The 22,216-nt window shown below is 45.3% G+C and overlaps 1 protein-coding gene across 2 annotated transcripts in view; it reads right to left on the reverse strand.

Annotated features, from left to right (window-relative positions):
* The window catches only part of LOC126529361 (dermonecrotic toxin LsaSicTox-alphaIB2i-like), a 38,330-nt gene extending 32,360 nt beyond the window's left edge, over positions 1-5,970 (reverse strand). The window contains exons 1-2 of one of the 2 annotated variants that reach the window (XM_050176963.3): positions 5,611-5,970; positions 4,402-4,466 (exon numbers count right to left, since the gene is read on the reverse strand). The gene's annotated coding sequence lies outside the window, so the exon portion shown is untranslated. Of the gene's footprint in view, positions 1-4,379; positions 4,467-5,610 lie in introns of both variants that reach the window. The other variant, XM_055069789.2, reaches the window with a different exon arrangement.
* Positions 5,971-22,216: the final 16,246 nt, after the last annotated feature.

A 22,216-nucleotide genomic window follows, 5' to 3' on the forward strand; every position in this document is an offset into this window, starting at 1 on the left:
AATAATAATAATAATAATAATATTATTATTATTATTATTATTATTATTATTATTATTATTATTATTATTATTATTATTATTATTATTATTATTATTATTACCTTTAAAAACATGTATGCACTTGACAGGAAAGAGAAAGTGAGGAGCAGACTGGTAACTGCTATCGGAAGCGGCACAACCTCTGCCTATTCTTCAGAAAGGAGGGGACAGAAACAGAAATGGAAGACAGGAAGAAGGGGAGGTAAGAAAATAAAAATTATGGGGTTTTACGTGCCAAAACCACGATCTGGTTATGAGGCACGCCGTAGTGCGGGACTCCGGAAAAATTTGGACCACCTGGGGTTCTTTAACGCGCACCTGAATCTGAATAGAAGCTCTGGGAAGCGTCCTGCTCTCGTAGGGATAGTGGCTCATCTATCCAACTTCGATTTGATCATGTATTGATTGACAGGGCACAATACGATTGGGATAGCACATGCAATACTCTCGTCAGATCATCTGCTGGCTAAACTAAGTCCGCCGAAACACTTGCTAGGACCAAATTGCCTCGGATTTACGGTACTGGCAATAAACTTTCCATTTTAAACCTTAATGCAAGAAGCCTTGTCAGCAATTTCTCTAAATTTCTTTCCTTGGTCTCGTCTTACTCGCCAGGTACCTGTACTCGGCGTTACTGAGACCTGATTACATGATGCTGTGCATGATTCTGAGTTAACCGCCTCCCCCTGGTTTCAAAGTGGTTTGGTCAGACAGAAAATTCGGGAGAGGAGGCGGTGTTGCTCTAGTTCTTCAATCTCACCTTCACTTTTCTGTACTCCTTGCCCCACCTGATACTGAGTATTTGTGGTGTATAGTTCAACTTGAAAGTATGCCTTTGATTATAGAGGTCGTTTACCGTCCGCCTGGTTGTAGTATTGATCATTTACGCAATCTATGTGAATTTTTGCACAGTTTTAATACTTCTTCATCCAACGTTTTCTGCGTGTTTCTGGTGTTGATTGGTATTCTATGAAAGTAAATAGACCCGAAGTAGCTATCGGGCGGGAGTTGGTCCACATTTCATTGCCCTGTAGCCTGCACCAGATCGTTCAGGATTTCACTCGGCAAACTTTAGTTCTTGATCTTGTCTTTCTTACTACATCTTTTTAATGCCGATTACGAATGCGATGTTATTGACAGAATATCTGACCACAATGCTGTGTTAATTTCAGTTCCACGCATAGTCCCTCAATCCCACTATATCTACCGCACATTTCCTGACTTTAACCACGCTGATGATTTGGCAATAGCATACGCCCTATGCGATTCTTTTCATGAGTTTGAACTAATAAGTACCACTTGTGATACTAATACCTTGACAAGTTTCTTCAAAAATCTTCTCAGTAAGTGTATGAACTTTTTCATTCCATTAAAAAAAATAAAGAAAATAAACAGTGAGGTTCTTCGGATGTCTAGGCACCTTTTGCATTTATCACGTTGTGCGGCCAGATTACGTCGATCTAAATGCTCTGGTGACTCAACAGAACTCATGCAATTCCATAGCGCTAAAAAGGAACTCTGTTATAAAATTGTTGCCTCAAAAGAATTTCATTACAAGGTAACCTAGCCGAAATTAATGATGGCTAATCCCCGTAAATTTTGGAAAGCTATCCTACCACTTGGGTCATCCTCGGACATATTAATAATTAACAATGTTGCAGTTTCTGATTCGCAGACAATAGCTTCTCTTTTTAACACCTTCTTCCACTCTGTCTTTAGGACTGATAGCTCTGTAAATCCTATTTTTAATTTCGAACCATACTCTCCAATCGACGATATATCACTGTCTCCTGAGAGTGTACCTAACTTAATCCTATACTTAGACACCAAGAAGTAGTGTGGCCCTGACGGTATCCCGACTATTTTTCTCTTTCGATACTCTCTTTTGTGCAGCATATGTCTAACAATTATCTTTAGAAAATCCCTCTCAACCGCCACCCTTCCTCCCTCGTGGAAGCTTGCTTCAATTCTGCCCTTACTTCAGTAGGGTAACGTTCAATTGTTATCTTACTATAGGCCAACCTCCTCAACAGCACACTCATGTAAATTACTCGTACCCATAATCTTTAAACATATTTTGGAATTTCTTGAAACTAACAAAATTTTGTGCACTTTCCAGCATGTTTTTAGACGTAGCCTTAGCACTATAACACATCTGACAGAATTCGTTCATGATATCAGCAACTGTTCATATAAACCCATACGGGTTCCTCTGAAGAAAAGCTTTTGTTTCGAGGAACCCGTATGGGTTTCCTTTGTAGCAGTGGCTACGAACGGGTGGATGTCTGATTTTCCCCTTATTAACTACTTCTCTCCCGCTTGCGGGTTTCCGCAGAACTATTACGTCAAACTCTTGCTTTTTCTTCGTGTTGTCGACAAATTCGACTTCGTCCTGCCATCTGCTAGCTGCCTGGTTAGCTCAGATGGTGGAGCGGCTGCACCGAAAAGGAGATGGTCCCGGGTTCGAGTCCTGGACCAGGACGAACTTCTCTTCAACTGTGAGGGGTTTCTTTCGAGGAACGCGTATGGCTTTACACTGTACCAATTGCTACGAACGGGTGGTATGATTTTCCCGTTATTAGGATTTATTCAACGGGATCCAAAGCAACGTGAAGGTGTCCTAATTGCTGTTGAGTTTCCTTAAATCTGTAAGACACCTAGAAACCGTACACGAATCGTTATGCGTAGAAATAAGTCTGGTACGTCGTCAAAAAACTATTAATTGGGGCTTCTTATATACCACCAAACTTCAATCATGCCATGCTTGATGATGTCATCGCATCTATTTAACATGTTGTGACCACACATTTAGAGCAGGAGCTACTTATTGTTGATGACTTTAACACACCTGGAATTCAACAGAGCAGCCACACTTATTCCCACTACAATAGTTTCATAGCGAACAAATGCAACTAATTAGATTTCTTCGCTTTTAACCACCTTCAGCAACACAATTTACCTTATAACTATCGCGGTAATGTTTAAGGCCTGCGCAGGTCAAACGTACAGAATGCAATAGTGTCGCACTTTGACATTAACTTTGCTAATCGTCATAAGTTCCACCTCTCGCTTAATATATCCGCGTTCTTGTCGGCCTTATGTCAAAACGGTTCGATTGCGGTTAGTAAATTCCTACGCTTCGCTTAAAAATTTGATGAATATGTTTGCCTTTCGACTTTTTCTCTGCAGTTGATTGGTCGCTCGTGACTAGCATATGCGACTTCGACGGAAAGATCCATCGGTTTACTGAGATGTTCTGGATGGTACGCAAGAATACATACACTAGTACAAACCCAAGCGGTGAAAATTTCCTCGTTGGGTCTCTGCGGAACTTAGAACTACTCTAAAGCGTAAAGAGCGTACCTACAACAAAGTCAAAAGTCCTGAACCTTACTCATAGGATAATTTTTGGATGATATTTTTACGAACCTCCTGAAAACAATGTAACAGTTTAACTTGAGGTATGTCTTAATAAATCACATTCGTCCGTTTCGGACGCTTTGAAAGACCTGGCTTAAAGTATTGCCATGTCTGTTTCAGACGCAAACTTACAGAGTTGTAAATTTTGTGCTTCAATCGGTAGCAGTCAGTTTCCTTAAGCGCAACGCATTTCATTCAAATACGCACGTTGGTTATCTATAGTGACGGCATTTCTGGGTCTAGCACGTTTTTTTTTAATAAAGGCAATCAGAATGAGCCCCAAGCAAAATTAATCTGCCCTTTTATCATCACATCATAAGGCGTGCATATATGTGATGTTGAGTGAAACAGCCACTAACTGTCCAACGCTGCAGGACGAGATAAGGGTCACACCAGATGAACTCGCGAAAGACAGATGGCGCCACAAGAGCCCGGGTATCTACAGATTGCCTATAAATAGCTGCTGTAAATTTCACTCTGTTCAACGTTACCTTCTCACCTGATAGAAGAACCCACCGTGGGAACCTAGTGGCTATCGTGTTGCCCTGCTGGGCTCGAGTTCTCGACTTCGATTACGGCATAAATATTCATGTATACTGTGAATTGGGAGGTACACGTTAACGAACCCCTTGTAGCCCAAATTACTCTGGAGCCCTCACAATATGACGTGCTTCACAATCAGATAGTGGTTTTGGCGCGTATAAAACTCCGTATATAATTTTTTTAGCCTGTCGGAAGATTTACCAAAACATAGAACGCACCATGACTGTGGCCCTTAAGATGGGAAAAAACAGGCGTGCTTTTTATAAAGGATTTGCGAATCTGTGATCTTGGTGTTGTAGCGGACCACTAAATAGTTCAATTAAAACTGTATTCTGGGGTATCACGTGCCAAAAAAATGATATGATTTGCCGTCATACCGTTATACCAGCCGTCGCTCACCTTCACCCTATGGCCGCTTGCCGTCACCACTTCGGCCTGCCCGGCAGCTGTTCGCGACAGGTCGTCTGGAAAAAAAACAAAAAACGATGCAGTTTCCGGAGGAAAAGCTGCGTTCGACGACAGGACTCAGATTCCTCCAGCGGGCCCACTTTTTATGCAGCACGTGATAGTCGAAGGCGTAGTTGAAGGTGTGCATGTGGAAGCTTTGATAGACGCTGGTCATAGTTTTTCAGTTATTCGCAGTTATCTTTTTGTTCGTGTCTCCGTACAGTTACCATTCGTTACGACGGACCCACACGTACTACTCGCAGGTCACGGGAACGCTAGTCGGCCTTCTGCGCTCTGCGATGCCTACGCATTCGTAGATCGTCTCTCGTAAAAAACACTCGTGTACCGTACATTGCGTAAACGTTGAAGAACCACAGGTGGTCAAAATTACTCCGGAGTCCACCACTACGGCGTGCTTCGTAATGAGACCGTGGTTTGGCTCGTAAAGCTCCATAATTAAATTTCTTTAGCGCGATGGAGATGAACCAAACACAGAAGGCACCACGAGCGTTACCGCTAAGATGAAACAATATGCGCGTTTATAAAGGTTACCGTCGCAAGAGCGTATATGTATACCTGAACCCGCTAGACGGCACCGAGAGATGTATGTGTGCCGTTTTCCTTCTTTCTTCTTTTGGTTAGTTGCGAATTTGTGATCATGGTTTCGTAGCGCACCGGTGAATAGTCCAATGAACATTAAATTATGGGGTTTAATTTACGTACAGAAAACACGATCTGAGCCTTAGGCACGGCGTAGTGGGGACTCCGGATTAATTTTGACCTACCGGGGCTACTAAACGCGCAACTAAATGTAAGTACACTAGCGTTTTTGCGTTTCGCCTCCATCAAAATGCGACCGCCGCAGCTGGGGTGGAACCCTCGACCTCGGGCTCAGCAGCACAACGCGACAGTAACTGAGCTATACCACGGCGTGTATACAGCTAAATAACTGTAAGGGTTCGCTTCGCCTGCTATACCATCCTTTATCAAGGCATCAATTTAGCTAGCTTCGTGCAGAAACAGACGACATATGTTTGGCCGTCGTTTTTAATGCTTTTGCAAATAAATTTAACGTCTGGCATGTCCCTAGCAATACAACTACAAGCTACGGTTAACGCGAGTGATGGCTTCTAATGGCGACGCGCTTCTAAATATACTCACATCCGAAGCGGATGTCCGCGTCTGCGTTGTGCTTCGTCAGGTGACTTCCTTCTTACATTGTAGCACTAGCGCACAGAACGAGCAGAGACGTACAGCCCAGGAAACAGCGAGAGCCCTGACTCACGACTAACTTTATTGCCCAGGAATATGCGGGCTATATACAAGCCCAGCATATCACCTCGTTCTCAATCTGAATACGGTAACCTTCACTCAATACATGCGTAAAAAAAGAAGAGAAAGAGAGACAAATAAGTAAAAAAGCAAGAAAGAAAAGCGGTATCAGAAGCACTGATGGTGCAAAGAAAGCATAGAAATTGTGTGTCGATTAGATAAAATTCCTTCACTGACGTGCTTGCGCAATGCTTGCTGATAGAATTACGTTCCCGTTTCCCAGTGTAGAAAGCTTTCACACGTTAACGCGTCACTTTTATCGGCGTGCAAACAAGAACGGGGCCAAGATTTGCTCGGAAACACGTGTTTGCCGCTTCAGATAATTTCCGGATGCCACATTGCATTCGATGGTGCGTGCATGTTGGTAAACGTGACTATTTGTGTCTTTCATTCTCCACTGTGAATGAAAGCGGATGGCATCGCCACCCCTCGAGAGAAGTAGTCACTGTACATTGTTGACAGCCCACGTCAATTCTTGAGAAGCGCATGGCGTCTTCTTGAGTTGAAGGGTGGCTCAGTGCTCAAGTTGGTGGAGTGGTTAGGCAGATCTTCGACTCTCGAGAGGATCGTTCGAGAATACGGGGGACAACATTATGAAACTCAGGGGTGTTTAGGCATGGGCGACAGTGGAACAAAAAATGAGCAATACTATATAAAGCACAAAGACCGAAGTATCATGGGTCTTGCAATGCGGACGTACCCTCACCTATCCTATCAGTTGGCAGCAGTGCGCAGGCCGCTTGCGATCGTCTACTAAAAGTATCCGCCTTTGGAGACAAGCATCTGCTGGGAGCAACTTTCTGTTCTTTTTCCGCGCTGTACACTGCTGCCACACTTCTTACAGCTCCCACATTTTATTGTTCAATTTATTTTTTTTCCAATATGTCTGAGGACTTCGCTCAAGCTTTTCAGAATTGTAAACGTGGAATGAGATTCGAACTTCGTTCTGTGAAAAGAGAGCGTGAAATTCTGCAGCGACACTTGCGATGACACGAATAGGATCACCTCTGTGGTTAAGACATTAAGAAAATAAGTCAGTGAACGTGTTAAGAGTAATGAGGGTTTGAGAAGCGAGAACAAGCGGTTGACACGAGAAGAGCTACAGCAATACACGAGGCTCAACCATCTGGAAGTAAAGGGTAAAAGTGGCGAAGTGAAGTAAAATGAGCGAAGTTGTTGGAGAATTAGTGAGTGACTTAGACGTCGATACATGTCCGCGCAATCCAACTCGGAACTCTGACGAGACGAACATTATTGTTCGTTCTGTTCGACGAGAAAGAGGAACAAGTTACTTTCTATGGCAACGAAAGAGAAGCTTAATAAAACTATGCTGGGTTCTTCGGATAGAAGGGCTGTCTATACCAACGAGCATATATCTCAGTTTAATAAGCAGTTGTTAGGCGCCACCATTGCACGGAAGAAATTAGTGTCACAGAAATATGTCAGGACCATCGGTGGAAAGATTTTCGCACGTCAGAGTAAACTGACTAACGCTCTGAGGATCACTGATCATAGTGATGTAGAAAAAAAAAGACTAGGTAAGGTCCGTTTCCTTGATGGAATGTCACATCACCAGGAACTCTCAACCAACTTGTGCGGGCTATAATGTCAAAGGCTTCAGAACGAAGTTTGGCTCTGTTGAAAAATGCTTAATTTAGTGCATTAATTTTAATGCTCGAAGTATCAAACATAAGGGTGACCATCTGATCTTGCTTTTTTGCTTCCTGAGGCAATATCTTTTTTTTGGTGTTTATAGAAACATGTCTAACATCACGTGAGGATCATCCACACTTTGACAATTATACTTATGATGGATTATTAAGGCCTGACTGCAGGGGTAGTGGTCTCGCGGTGCATGTAAACAAATTGTACAAACATTCTGTCATAGGTGGATTTCGCGTAATAGATTATAATGTAGAATACATTACTGTAACTATTAAACATGCAACGATCATTGCGATAAACAGACCTCCCACTGCTAACAAACGGCACTTCGGCTTCCTAGAAAATTTACTGGTGCATATTGAGACGTGTACTTGTTTATCTTTTTTTAAGTGACCGCTTTTCACCGTCTAACAAACGTTATTGCTCAGCGCGGGACGCGCCCGCATGCATCGGCAGTTTCTCGAATGTTATCGATGGTTCTTTCTGCTGCCAGTTGCCACCGAAGGTTGCGTAATCTGACTGCATGTGCGATGCGAATTGTGTAGAAATTTCTGGTAGACACGCGGGCACCAGCGAATACTCTGGAATTTTCGATGGCTCATGTATGAAAGCAGACGCCCTTGACCTGCAGATCAGATTTCGACGATCGCCGACCGTGTTCACCGCTATCGCTGTGCTTTAAGTGTAACTTGCTTTTGCGGGCACGAGTTCACCCAATAAAAAGTTAGTTTCGTCATCCAGAGTTTTGTCGCTGTATTATTCACCGTCACTACTACGTGGCATCTGGTGGAGGTGCTAGTGCGTTCACGTACCGAACGCCCCCGCAAAGCCGTGAGCCAAGCCCTAGCCACGAAGACAACACCAACGTCACCAAGAACCAGCGAGCTAGCCGCAGGCTACAAGGACTGCCCCCGGAGGTACGGTCGTCTGACACGACCGGGAAGTGCACCACCATAGCAGCATATACGATGAGAGCCCCAGTGTCGCCAACATCGATCGCGCTTCAGCAGCCCAGGGAGCCACCGACGTTCCGTTGTTCAACATTTGAGGACCCCAAAAGCAGGCTGTAGACGTATGACAGGTTCGCTACATTTAATAGCTGGAACAGCGACGACAAGCAGCGCCATGTATTTTTCGCACTGATAGACGCCGCCAGGACGTGGTTCCAGAATTGAGAAGCCACCTTAACGACGTGGGAGCTTCTCCGCAGCGGCTTCCTGCAAACATTTACAAGCGTCGTGCGAAAAGAGCGAGCCCAATCTCTACTAGAAACCCGAGTGCAGCTTCCGAATGAGTCCATCGTGATCTTCACGGAGGAGATGACCCGTCTTTCCCGCCACGCCGATCCGCAAATGTCCGAGGAGAAGAAAGTCCGCCTACTCATGCATGGTGTGAAAGAGGAACTTTTCGTCGGAATGATACGAAGCTCACCGAAGACCGCCGACGAGTTTCGTCGCGCAGCCACCAGCATCGAGAAGACACTGGAATGAATGAATGTGTGGTGTTTAGTGGCGCAAGGGCCAGGTGTGGCTAAAGAGCGCCATGCCAGTGTTAATGAGTTCGCAGCGGATGTATGATTTCTCTGAAGTGGACGTGACGTGGCTGGAGAGGGGCCTTAAATGTAGTCGCTCTAAAGTGCGTATAATCTATATGTAATAAGATTATGGCGATGGCAAAGGACATTGCAAATGCGGAACCGGCAATTCAACCACCGCACGAACTGAACAAACTGCGCCGGAGTTCAATCACTGGCCACCGACGACCTGCGCAAGACTATCAGAGCGGTCGTGCGGGAGGAGCTTCAGAAGCTGTTCCCTTCATGGCAGCCTCAAGTGGCTTCGACTGCCGACGTCGTACGGGAGGAGCTCCAACAATCACTCGGAGTACCTCAATCGCCGGGCGGAGCTACCCGCCGCTCGCTCATTCGTACCATGTGTCCCGAATCGCCGCATGCGGCAAGTCGCACACGACGCGCGGTACGACCGGTCGCAATGAAAATCGCACCCTGTGTCTCGCGCTTAAGCCGGAAGCGATGACGTACGCCGCAGCAGCTCGCCGTCACGTTCCCCCTCCACGCCTGCGCCAGGGCCCGAGAACGGCACAGTTCCGTCGTCCAACACCGCTGACACTAGCACGACAACCCATCGCCCCGCGCAGCATTCCAAGGAAGACTGACGGACGTATAGCGAGTTCCGACCACCGTACGCCTTGCTATCACTGAGAAGCCGGCCACGTCTACCACCGTTGTCCTTATCGCGAGATGGGACTTCGAGGATTCGTCGTCAACGCACCGCGCCCTCAGAAAGGTGAACGCCCTCGTCATATCGCCGGCTACCTCACCGCTACTGAGTGGAGCCCTCGACGATCGTCACGTTCGCCGTCACCAGGTCACCTGTGGCCGCAGCACCCCGCATAGACTGGCCCAGCCGGGGGCCGGTCCGTCAGCCACTATCCGGAAAACTGAAAGCAGCAACCAACGGAGGCGCGGTCGCTGTTCGTCGAACTGACGAAGACCCTCCGCCGCCGACGAAGACGCCGAAGAGACTATCTCGGTGACATAACAACGACACGTCGCCATCCCGACGAAGCCTGCAAGCAAAGAATACGGCTACGAAAGATGACCTGACGACGCCGCGTAGCAGCCACAGGTCAACGCGACGCAGCTGTGATCAGACGTCAAGTCCTAACTGCAACGCAAGACAAAGAAAAGAGAATGTCACACAAAGCAAGATAATCAAGTACACATGTCAATATCTAACTTCTACCAGACGCGGATTTATTGTTAAGGGTGGCATAAATATGAACTTATTGTCGAACGATTTAAGTGCGACGCAATTTAATAGACTGTAGCATCCTCTGCCTGCTAGAACGAAATATCTTTACCTACAAGGGTAACTGTCGAAACAAGTGGTCTACTAGACGTAAGTACTAGAAATCTGGTACCTCGCAGTATGAATTCCTTAAAAACAAATCAACTGCACTGCTAACAGTAAAAGACAAAACTGTTAACAACATCGAAATGAAAAAAGTACACTCTTGGCCTTTTCTTAGACTTCCGAAAGGCATTCGATTGCGTTCGTTTGAATACCCTGGTACGCAAGCTTAACAGTTATGGCATACATGGCATTGCATCTGATAAAATTGATAAAGCTAATTAAATAACAGATTGTATTATGTTCAGGTTAATGGCGTACCCTCGGATAAATAAGTAATTCAGCATGGTTTTCTTCAAGGGTCAGGACCGTTGTATTTAGTATACATAAATAATATCGCTAACATACTCGCGAATCGCCTAATCTCGTCATTGTTCTCTGACAATACGAATATAAATATATATATATATATATATATATATATATATATATATATATATATATAATATTTAGTGCCGCTCCGTATTCCAAACAGAGGCTATGGTAAAGGCATATTTACGAAAGCTACATAAATGGTTATTGACGAACAGGCTTAGCTTTACTTATCAAAGGCAGACTACGTTATTTTAATCCTATCACTACGGTAGCAAGCATCACTCTTAAAATTATCTACTAGCGCACTGTATTAAAGCGAGTTTCAAACCAGATATTTCTTGGTGCTTGGTTCAATGAGAATGTTTCTTGGAATTTTCACACCGCAAAATTAGCGTCTGATCTAAGTAAAACAGTCGGTTGCCTATATATACTCTCTTATTCGATGCTCCCCTGGTTAAAGATATCCGCGTATTGCGCAATTATTTATTTAAGGTTATCATACTGCATTATTTTGGGAGGAACTACTACATCCATTAATTGCCTTAAACTAATTTCAACATAGAAACGCGTCTTGCGTGCTATAGAAGGGTCTTAAGATGTGCCTATGCAGGCCTTCATATTTACCTATGTCACCCCTATTTCAGAAACATAGCATCCTTAAAGCAAATCAAATATATAATTTCTGTCTACTTAAATACATCCATCTTCATCAATTGTACTTTTCTTGTCCAGATAATTGCAGTAGCCGATATGAATTCCGCACGAAACGGAAACTTGTTCCAACCCCGCGCACCATTTACACCAAGCAAACACTAACTGAACAAGTTCCCACACTAGTAGGTCAATTACCTATTGAAACTGAATATTGCCATACACGAAAACGTCTTAAAATGTACCATAAAAGAACGCCTTTTGGAACAAACGGAATGAGATATTTATTTAATCGATATACTCTATGTTTACTTTACTACCTTTGAGACGATATTATGCTACGCGCATCTTGCCAGCTTTGTAATTTTGTTCAGAATTTTAGGCCTGAGATCTTTTTATACATTTGCAAAAAATTATTAGGTATCTTTGTTTGCATCACTGATGTGATACGTTGTGTATGCTTTGTAGTAATTCTTTTTCTTGTACAAATTTCATGCATGTTGACTTACTGCGTCATGCTTTCTGCAATGCTCGTAAAATTAATTTTGAAATTCTTGTGAAGTGCTTGTGCAAAATGCCAGCTGTTAACAATACGGGTGACCACGACCTTGTCAGGCTCTTGCCTTCTGTCTTGGCGCCCTGTTTTCGTCGAAAAGAAATGCCGCCGCGGTGACTTAGCGGCTACGATGTTGCGCTGCTAAGCACGAGGTCGCAGGATCCGATCCTGGCCGCGGTGGCCGCATTTCGATGGCGGCGAAATGAAAAAAAAAAGAAAGAAAACGCCCGTGTTCCGTGCATTAGGGCACGTAAATCTGCAATCTGCAAGTTTATCTAATCGGCAAATAATCTGCGATCACCTCAAAATTGTGCAGTACGCTGAAAACACTTTGGGAGGAGGCCCCTTTTGAACAATCACGCCATTATCGGCTGCTTGAACAATATGTCACGAGGGCGTCATGACATGCGTGCATTATGGGAGTCCGAAAGGCGTCGCTCATAAACTCGGGAATTAAGTGCTTATCGCAGGATCTCGTGCGCTCCAGACAAAGAATCCTGCTGTGCCAGGCGGAGATAAAGGGTGTGTGCAGATGATGGCCTTCGAAATGGCGTGCTCTGCGAACTACAGCTCTTTTATCGTGGCCTTTACAGACGATGCGCGACGCCAGATAGTGAAAATTTGATAAGCCTTTTGATAACGTAAGCTTAGCTGAAACCGCGGGATATGGAAAATTTCGCATGAGCAGTCATGTAAATTTAGGCTTAACTCTTTCCTCGGGCCTCTCGACATTATTTCTTCCCGTTGTTAAACATTCCTGCTGGAATTCTTTTACTAGCAACACCATGCATGCACAGTCTGAAACGACGACTGAACTTTGTCTATTGGTCAGATTTTTCAATATTGGACAAATTTGGGAGTACAACACCCGCCTCGCGTGCAAGAGGTCCGTGGTTCGAATCCCGGTGCCGACAATTTTCCACCGGATTAAAAAAAAATCCGCGTGTTGATAAAATTGCACAAACAGGCCTGGAGTGTGGCCTGATCCCGGTGACTAGAACCGGTAACGCACTCCCTCACCAGAGCAGGATTGGCCACCCTGGTGCAGTACTTGGCCACAACCTCCTATATGAACACAAATGACCGGGGTTGTTGGAGAAGTATGGGAGAGGCCTTTGCCCTGCAGTGGGCGTAACCAGGCTGATGATGATGATGATGATGATGATGGTGGTGATGATGATGATGATGATGATGAAATATTACACTTCGACTGGAGGCATCGTCGAAACTAGCCTCCATTGCCCCCCAATCTTCCTCAATAAAACGACGCAACATTTCCGCTTTGGTCGACTCGGCAACATAACGTTGAAGTGACAGCAGGAGTGAAGACACAGAAGGTTCCGTCGGGTATAATTTTCCGATCCGTCCTCTAGGCTGTTTTAACGATATCTCTAGCAATGGTAGACGCTCATGAGTGCGTGTTATTTCGTGTTATTTTGTAATTGTGTTCGGCTAATATCAAGTGCAACTTTATTTCTCCCACTGTGGATTGCTTTTATTCATCAGCGTTTCGACAACGCATGCAAAAATTATTACGCGCCATCGCGCCCGTCGTGTGGGGTTTAAACTTACACATGAGCACGCAGTCGATTTCAGACCGACCTTCGACCCGAAGTTTGACTAGGAGTCTAATCTCTTACAATTAAACCACCACCCGTGCAAATATCCTAATTCATTACTGTACAGTATTGTGCAATTCTCCATATTACTGTACAGTACTGTACAGGAACTGAGCAAAACACGTGGAGGCTTCACTGCCAGTTGAATTCGCAGTAGACCAGCTTGCTTGAACAGAAAAGCTGATCGAACGCAATAATTAAACTGTACGAGGAGGCTTCTGTGTGCTCCCTGATCGGACAAAAATTGCTTAGTGAGGCTATAGAATGTAGTAAAAGACGAACTAGGTGCTTGCTGCAATGTCTAAAAATAAACGCTCCCTGAACAATAGGAACTTACATGTTTCCACATTTGCGATGATACTGCTTTTCCGCATAGCACGGACTTCACTATGGCTAGTGTTGACGCCAACCAATTAGCATTTGCGACACGTCACCTACCACATAGCAAAGGGCAGGGTTCAGTGCAGAGAGTGAGACAATTTTACTTATGAAAAGCAGAGATTTCAGCCTAAGCTCGTGCTCTCCAACTTACTAATCTGCACTGAACGAAATATGATTGGAGGACGGTGACTACAATGACCAGCGATGTGATGAAGGTCGCGAACAAAACGAGATTCTAGAAATATTGGGTCGAGCCCTGGGCTGTGCATACATTGTACCATAATCCGCATTGCTAGAACACCACATATGGGATGGAGCCAAAGAGCAATATTAACGTTCACCTGGAGCGGTCTTGCATTGATGGTTGTCAGAGAAAAGTTTGGTGACGAAGAGCTATCTGTCCCGAAACCCTGCCTGGGGTGAGCTGTGACTCGTAAAGCTGGTCAGGATGGAAGTTTTGGCACAAGGAACACGCAAGGTTGACTTGAGGAGGGTCATACCAACGACAAATGTAATGATAATAGAATATGCCAAGCAGTATGGAAAACACTAGAAATTTGAGATTACGGCACTCCGTCTGACATCGCCATCGCTAAGCAGCCGGTAGCTTCAAATCACGTAACGTCCAAGCACTATAGGTCCTACTGAAACAGAGTATTAGATGCTAATTCCAATGGAATCGTTTGAAGAATTTATTTAGTAAACCGAGTTTTCTTTGTGTTTCGGACAATTATTGTGACGAAGTTCCTTTAGGGTATCTCGTTTTTGGGCATCAGTGACGATCGCGAACTTTTTGTTTGATGAAACTGTCAACCTTAAGAAGGCACTGCGATGATAATGAGATGTGATTCGCAGTTATAAATTATTTGTTTTTCTATTGAAGCGTCTGCCTTAATCTTTTTATTCAGGCATTTCTTCCGCGATATCTTTCACGTGTTATTTTGATTATTATTTATTTTTTAAATTTCGTTACATTTTGACATTAAATATCGTTCTTCACGTGTGTTATGAACATTGTTAGTTATAGGTAGTTATTTCATTTATCGCGTGGACGATAACCTTTGTGGGTATGTCTGCCATGTTTGAAGGCGTCAATGTCAACAACAAAAAGAATGCATTCGATGATTTGGCTGGCGGTGGTACTAGCCCTACGCAAATTGAGTTCATCAATCTCGTCAGTCATACGGATTCTTTATCCTTCTGTTCATCGGTCACTGCAAATAGTGCCTCTGACCTTTTGCGTACGCTTCATTTTCTAGTGCCTGTTCACATAAATATAAATTGGAATGCTCAGGGTGCTTGGCAATAAAGCCTTATGAATGAATACAATGGCCGATAGCCTGGTGAGAACGACCTTAAGTTTTGTTTTCTAGATACTCCCCGCGTCAGCTTACATAACGGCTGCAAGGTTCAAAGGCGTGCAGTTATGTTATAGAAGTTTTGTAGCCCACTGTAACTAATTTTGTGAAGTACTGACATCTCCTGTCGCCTTCGCGCAGAGTTTTTTTTCGTGCTCAAAACATTTAAGTAGTTTTTCACTAGATTACATTGTCGTGGGGAGGACACACACACACACACACACACACACACACACACACACACACACACACACACACACACACACACACACGCACACGCACACGCACACACACACACACACACACACACACACACGCACACACCTTTAGCATTTATTGTTTAGGCACACTCTCTTTCGTGTCCATTCTGTGATCTTGTTTTTCTTACTCCGTCTCCATGTTTCGCATTTAACGAAGACAATTTGGAAGTATGTTCTTTGAAAAATTTGGACTGAATGCATTTCCATTCCTGACATTCGCTCTCTGGGAGCCTCCTCTCTTGGACCTTGTCTCAGGGGTTCTTGCGCAGCTTTTGAGAAATTTCTGTTTGCTTAAAAGCAAATTCCTTGGTGAATTCTTAGAACGTTTGATTGTTTTTAATTCTGTTCATTTTTACCTTATTCTTTCTGCAGTTATCCAATAAAAACAGGACATGTTTTTATAATTCCGTTCTTCATTGATCATCCCGTATTGTGTATGCCGCCATCAGTAAGGGGAAACCTAGCCAAAACAAACCAAGTATGAGTTTTTGTGATAGCTCATGCGCTCCAGTGAAGTGTACTATCATACTATGTGCTCAATGTGGCCGTCTGAACATCCTTGTCGGACGTGCTGTCACATTGAGCAAAGTGCTTGGACCGTGGTTATACCCTGATGAGCAGAGGCGTGCCGTGATCGAGTGAACTTCGCGATATTTTAGTGAAGCCTATAGACTGTCTGTAAGTGAGATTACTGTTTTGTCTTCTCTGCATTGTGGTTTTCTTATCGATCTGATGCCGCGTTCGAGTTGTCGTTGGGTGTGCATGTATAAGAAGTTGCGTGCACTCTTTCACTCTTTGGTACTGGGTAACCATACTATATTTCCAGGACGGCGCTTTGGATGCTGGTGCCCGTAGGTGAGACCGCCTTCGTGGGCTTGTGCTGCGTGTGTATCGCGCTTTTTTATGTTTTATTATTTCGTCTCCTTTCTTGTTTTTATTGTTACTTGAGTAAGGGATTTGGGATTTTGGCATGCCTAGCTTTGACGCAGCGTACCTTCCTATGCTTTCACACACAAAAAAAGAAGAATCGAGAAAAGCAAAAAAAGAAAGAAAGAAAAGAAATTCAGATTTTCTGATTTCGTTCTTTTCGTGGTTATGTTATTTTCCTGTTTTAGTTTCTCACCTGTCGTGCATTGATCCTGACATACGTGCTCAAGGGCACAAACATTTGCCATGTAGTTGCATTTTGTCCTCGTGTCCTTGCGTGTATATTTTGTCAATCTACGAGAACGCTTCATTTCAGACTTCGCAAAGGCACCCCCAGCAAGCCGTCGCTATTAACGTGCACTGATGCAAACACTTCCTTTTTTTTTTTTTTTGCAGAGGGATATATTTTCCTTCCGTATCTGTCGGTATGACGACGGATAATAAAACGTTTCCATGTGATGGGCCGGCCAGACTCCGTGAACGTGCCACATACGCTTGCTATATGCGCAAAACACCAGTTAGGGCAACTATCGACCCTTTTCAGCGCGCTCTCGCGTGCCCCGCTACGTTTGATCACGTGATGACACGTCCATTGCTTGCCTCAGCTGGCTTCCTCTTCCTCTGTTTTCTACGGCAGCGCACAACGCGTGACGCAGCACAGCAAGCTGCTGTTTCGGCGTTGGTCATCGGCAACGACTGTGTGAACAGCACGGAACTTTGGCCAAAGCGTCACAAGACATGCAAATGACCCATATTTATCCGCCACATTTCATTACGCCTTATCTAAATGGTGCCAGCATTAGCGTACGGTGCGGGACTACAAATTGTTTTTCGAGACGGTGGTACGCACTTCAACCACTATATTAAATCGCGATTACTGTCATTCGACCGTTTTTTATCCGCCTAATGCGAATGGCTTAGAAACCAGAGGCTGTCATGTTTTACATTCAGCAACGTGTTTGGGTGAGATGTCATTCAATCACTTATTTTCTACGTGACCACACGTGAATGTGTCATTTGCATTAGATTTCTTCGTGGCGCGCTCCGAGCTTAAAGCATCCATGTCTCGAAGTTTTGTAGTAGCTTACAGAAAATGCGCAGTATCTTTCATCACTCGTTTACATTGTGGCAGGTGAAAAAGCGTTTAGCTTCGAGTGCTATTACGTATGATATGCAAACTCCCACTTATTCGTCGGCATACTCGATCTCCAACGAGTGCACTCATATATCTAATCCCTGGCAGGTGAAACTCAGCGAGTTTCAGCGAATTTACAAGCGCGAGCGAATGTCTGCTAAATTTTCGGTGCCATCTGACCATCATTTCTTTCTGGGAACCATGCGTTTGATAAAAATAATCGCAAAATTGTTTCACCACAGCACACCTTGGTTTAGGTCAGACGACGGTTCGACATTTTATACTATGGTTGTCGCACAAAGGAACGCGGACGAAGGAAACCTGGTAGGGCAGTAGCTACAGCAAGGCAGAGTTAACACAACGGCCAATAACGAGTGGTACATCTCTTTTCGACGCTTCTGATTTGCGGGAATAAAACACTATGAGCTTATCAGCTTTTTAATGCAAAGACCAATGAGCTAATGCCACAATTATTAATCCTCTAAACTAGGTAGCAGCGTTACTCACCTGTGTTCCCGTACATCATATTTAGCAGACTTTCTTTTTATGTTTTGTTTAGCATTCTCAAACTACACGGTGACTTATGAGATACTCATTAGTGCTGGGGCTGCGGATTTATTTCGACCATCTGATGTTCCTTAACGGGCCCCTAAAGCTAAGTCCAGGAGCGACTTTTCATTCGACCCCTACCGGGACGCACCCGCCGCGACCTGGAATCGAACCTCCATGGAGGTGACGCGGCGGGTCTTGAGGCAACAAACGGCTAAGCGTGGCGCAAACGCCATCTATTTTAAGTGAGCGAATTCGAACTAGCCGGTGAAAAGGTTCTATAGCCTAAAGGTGGACGTGTTGTCGGTCTACTTGGCGCGGCTTTACTGTGGAATAAATGACACAAAAAAGGGCTACACATAAGGCTCAACGGCAGGATTTGTGGATAAATTTGGCATGACAAGTACACTTCTCATGTGGCCCTATATATGTCGTATTCTGTGCAATTTCTTCCAAAATATAGCCTACAGATTTAAAGGGGCCCTGAACCACCCCTCGGGCTTGATGAAATAACATAGTCCGCGGGTAGCATACGCTGTTCTGAACATCTCAGCCAAGTTCTGCTGTCGTACGTGGACCGTGGAGCTCGCAAGCGGAGCGCGAAGTCACCTTTTTCTCCAATGCTCTCGTTTCAAAAACCCCATGATCCTCGCTCTGTTCTCTGTGCTTTATTTCATCATAAAGCACACTGCAATACGCGACTGCTATTGGTCGCTGCGCTCGGCTGCACCTCGGCCGCCGCGAGGTGCCGCCACGAGTCCAGTGGCTAAACGCACTACGGCTCTCTGAGGACAGCCGCGTTTGGCTTACGTTTAGCGCGGCATAGGCACCAAATCGGAAATTTGAACTGCGCACCACGGTGACGTCTCCGCGGTAGCCTTCGCAGTGCAAGGCATTGGAGGAGGAAAGGGAGCACAACTGAGGCCGTGTTTGATTGCCGATAACTCCGCTTCTGCTGAACGCATTGAAGTACTTTTTGCGGCAAAGTGGTTCTGAAATAGCCTATCTTCACTTCAAATGTCTTTCTCCACTTCGATAAAAAGTGGTTCAGGGCCCCTTAAGCTATTTTACAAGTGACAGTACAAGAGAGAGAGAGAGAGAGAGAAAGAGAAAACATTTGATAGTTAAAAATTTACCGACGAAACATGACACTCTTTAATGCAAAATTTGAGCGCAGCTCCATACGTGTTTTCTTTTCGCGATATAATGGCTGGCGGGAATAATCTGTCTCGTCTGGCACGTTGCCAACGGAGCGAAAAGCGGCGCGCCTGCCTCGCTAATCGAGACATCACGAGAGGCAGCGCGTGGGTGACGTATGAGCGCGATTTACAGCAGCCGCCGCAGACGGACCTCCACTCATGCAGTGCTTTGTTTCCATTATGGTATCGTTGGAGGCGTTCGCCGCATGCCATCAGAGAACAAACGACGGTGCGCTACTCTGGCGCCATATTGTAGCGGATTCTTCTGATGAGGATCTTTGTGTTCGTGTGAGCTCAGGTTGTAGTTCTCGAAAAATCTGTCGTGAATCCACCTTAAAGAGAGAGAGAGAGAGAGAAAATAATGCAGAGAAAGGCAGGGAGGTTAACCAGAGGTAGTTCCGGTTGGCTACCCTGCGCAGGGGGAAGGGTTAAGAGGGATAAAAAGAGAAACATAGTGGAAGGGGGAGATAGAAAGAAAGGGAGACAAGCACGAACAAAGCGCGTACACTACAGAACGGTAGGGGGCGGCATTCTTAGAGTCTGTCGTGAAGCCCCGTAGACCGCAAGAACGTTAATAGCGCGAGTAAGGCCTTCAACGCGGATGTTCTTTCGGAGCATTGGCCTAAAGCTTTTAGTTCTGAAAGTGGACGATTGTCCAGCTGGTCCAGTACCCTGCACATCACTTGTCTCTCAGCACTGTATCGCGGGCAGACACAGATAATGTGTGCGAGCGTCTCGTCGATGTTACATGTGTCGCACGTGGGGCTGTTGGCCATTCCTATGAGGAAAGCATAGGCGTTTGTAAAGGCAACGCCTAGCCACAGACGGTAAAGCATGGTCTGTTCACGTCGTGGTAATCCAGGCGGGAGGTGCATCCGTATGTCCGGAGACAACGAACGCAACCGACACATGGTGAAAACATTTGAGTCCCACAGGGGCAAAGTACACTCACGGGACATCAATCGCAGCCCAGCCGCAGCGTCTGTTCGCGAAAGCGGAATGAAGACTCGTTGACCACTTTCATGTGCCGATCGGGCGGCTTCGTCGGCTTGGTCATTCCCGCTGATGTTACAATGTCCTGGAAGCCACTGAAAGATTATGTTGTGTCCCTTATCATAGCTTTGATGATATATGTGCCGAATTTCTGAGGCCAGTTGTTCATTGGGTCCGTGGCGCATTGGGCTTCGTATGCACTGAAGGGCTGCCTTGGACTCACTGAAGACTGTCCATTGTTGCGGTGATTTCTGCTTAATGAAATCAAGTGCAGCACGGAGCGCCGCGAGTTCTGCACCCGTCGATGTGGTCACACATGAAGTTCTTAATTTGATTTCCTCAGATTGTGCCGGGATGATGACTGCAGCAGCAGCGCTGTTGAGTTTTACTGAGCCATCTGTGTATACATGTTTCCGGAATCTGTGCACGTTGTGAATGTGCTCCAAAGTTGCTTGCTTCAAAGCTTGCAATGGCGCTCCAGCTTTTTTTCTGACTCCTGGAATTATCAGTTGCACTTGCGGCCGGTGCAGACACCACAATGGATCTGACAATCGTGAAGCGGGCGTAAATTCTGATGGCAAGTACGACTGATGTCTTACAATAGTTTTAGCAAAAGTTGAAAGTGGCCTTTTTGCTGGCAAGCAAGCAAGATGGTGTGAGGGAATCCGAGTCAGATGTCGGATGTGCGCTCTCAGGACATCTGTATCAATCTAGACTGTCAAAGGCGCGTCTCTGGCTATGGCCACTGTCGCAATCGATGACGTTGTTTTGGGAAGACCGAGACAAGTCCTGAGTGCTTGGGCTTGCACGCTCTGGAGTTTGCGAATATTCGTAGTACAAGTATTACCTATTACAGGTAAGCTGTACCGCAGGAAGCCCAAAAACAGTGCTTGATATAGTTGCAACATTGACGGTACTGTTGCGCCCCAGGACTTTCCGCCGAGAAACGCAAGAAGGTCCACAATGGCGGCCAAACGCTTTGTCATGTACGAGATGTGAGGGCTCCAAGACAAGTCTCTATCAATGATGACGCCAAGAAATCGGTGCGTTCGTCTATATCGTATGATTTGGTCATTAATCCGCAAAGCATACGGGGACATCGATTTACGAGTAAAAGCAACGACTGCACATTTCTCAGCAGAAAGCTCCAGGCCTTGTCTTCTTAGGTATCTTGACACAGCCGTTGAGGCTTTCTGAAGTCGTGCGCGGACTTGTACACGTGTCACGCCTGAAGCCCATATGCAAATGTCGTCTGCATATACGGAGAGCTGTACAGTTTGCGGTAACGAATCAGCGAGACCAACGAGCACCAGGTTGAAAAGGGTAGGGCTGAGTACTCCGCCTTGCGGTACACCACGACTGGTATAGCTAGATGGCGTTGGTCCGTCTTCAGTCAAAATAAAGAAAGATCTTCCATGCAAATAGTTGCATATCCAGTGAAAGGTGCGTCCACCAATCTCTACAGCTTCTAAGCCGTCCAGAATTGCCTGATGATCTACATTGTCGTACGCACCTTTAACATCAAGGAATAGGGCCGCAGTGATTCGTTTCAGATGTTTCTGGTGTTGTACGTATGTTACCAGGTCGATAACGCTATCTATTGACGAGCGGCCACGTCGAAAACCAGCCATTACCTCTGGATAGACGTTGTAGAATTCCAAGTACCATTCTAGCCGTGCAAGTATCATTCTTTCCATTACCTTGCCGACACAGCTGGCCAGTGCTATTGGACGGTAAGATGACAATTCCAACGGTGATTTGCCAGCCTTGAGGAGTGGAACAAGCCGGCTGGATTTCCACGTTGTAGGGACCAAGCCGTCACGCCATGATGCGTTATATAGGCCAAGAAGGGCATCTCTGGCCTCTTGACCAAGGTTTACAAGCGCAGAGTATG

This window comes from Dermacentor andersoni, chromosome 8, assembly GCF_023375885.2.
Source record: "Dermacentor andersoni chromosome 8, qqDerAnde1_hic_scaffold, whole genome shotgun sequence".
NCBI classification, from domain to species: Eukaryota; Metazoa; Arthropoda; class Arachnida; order Ixodida; family Ixodidae; genus Dermacentor; species Dermacentor andersoni.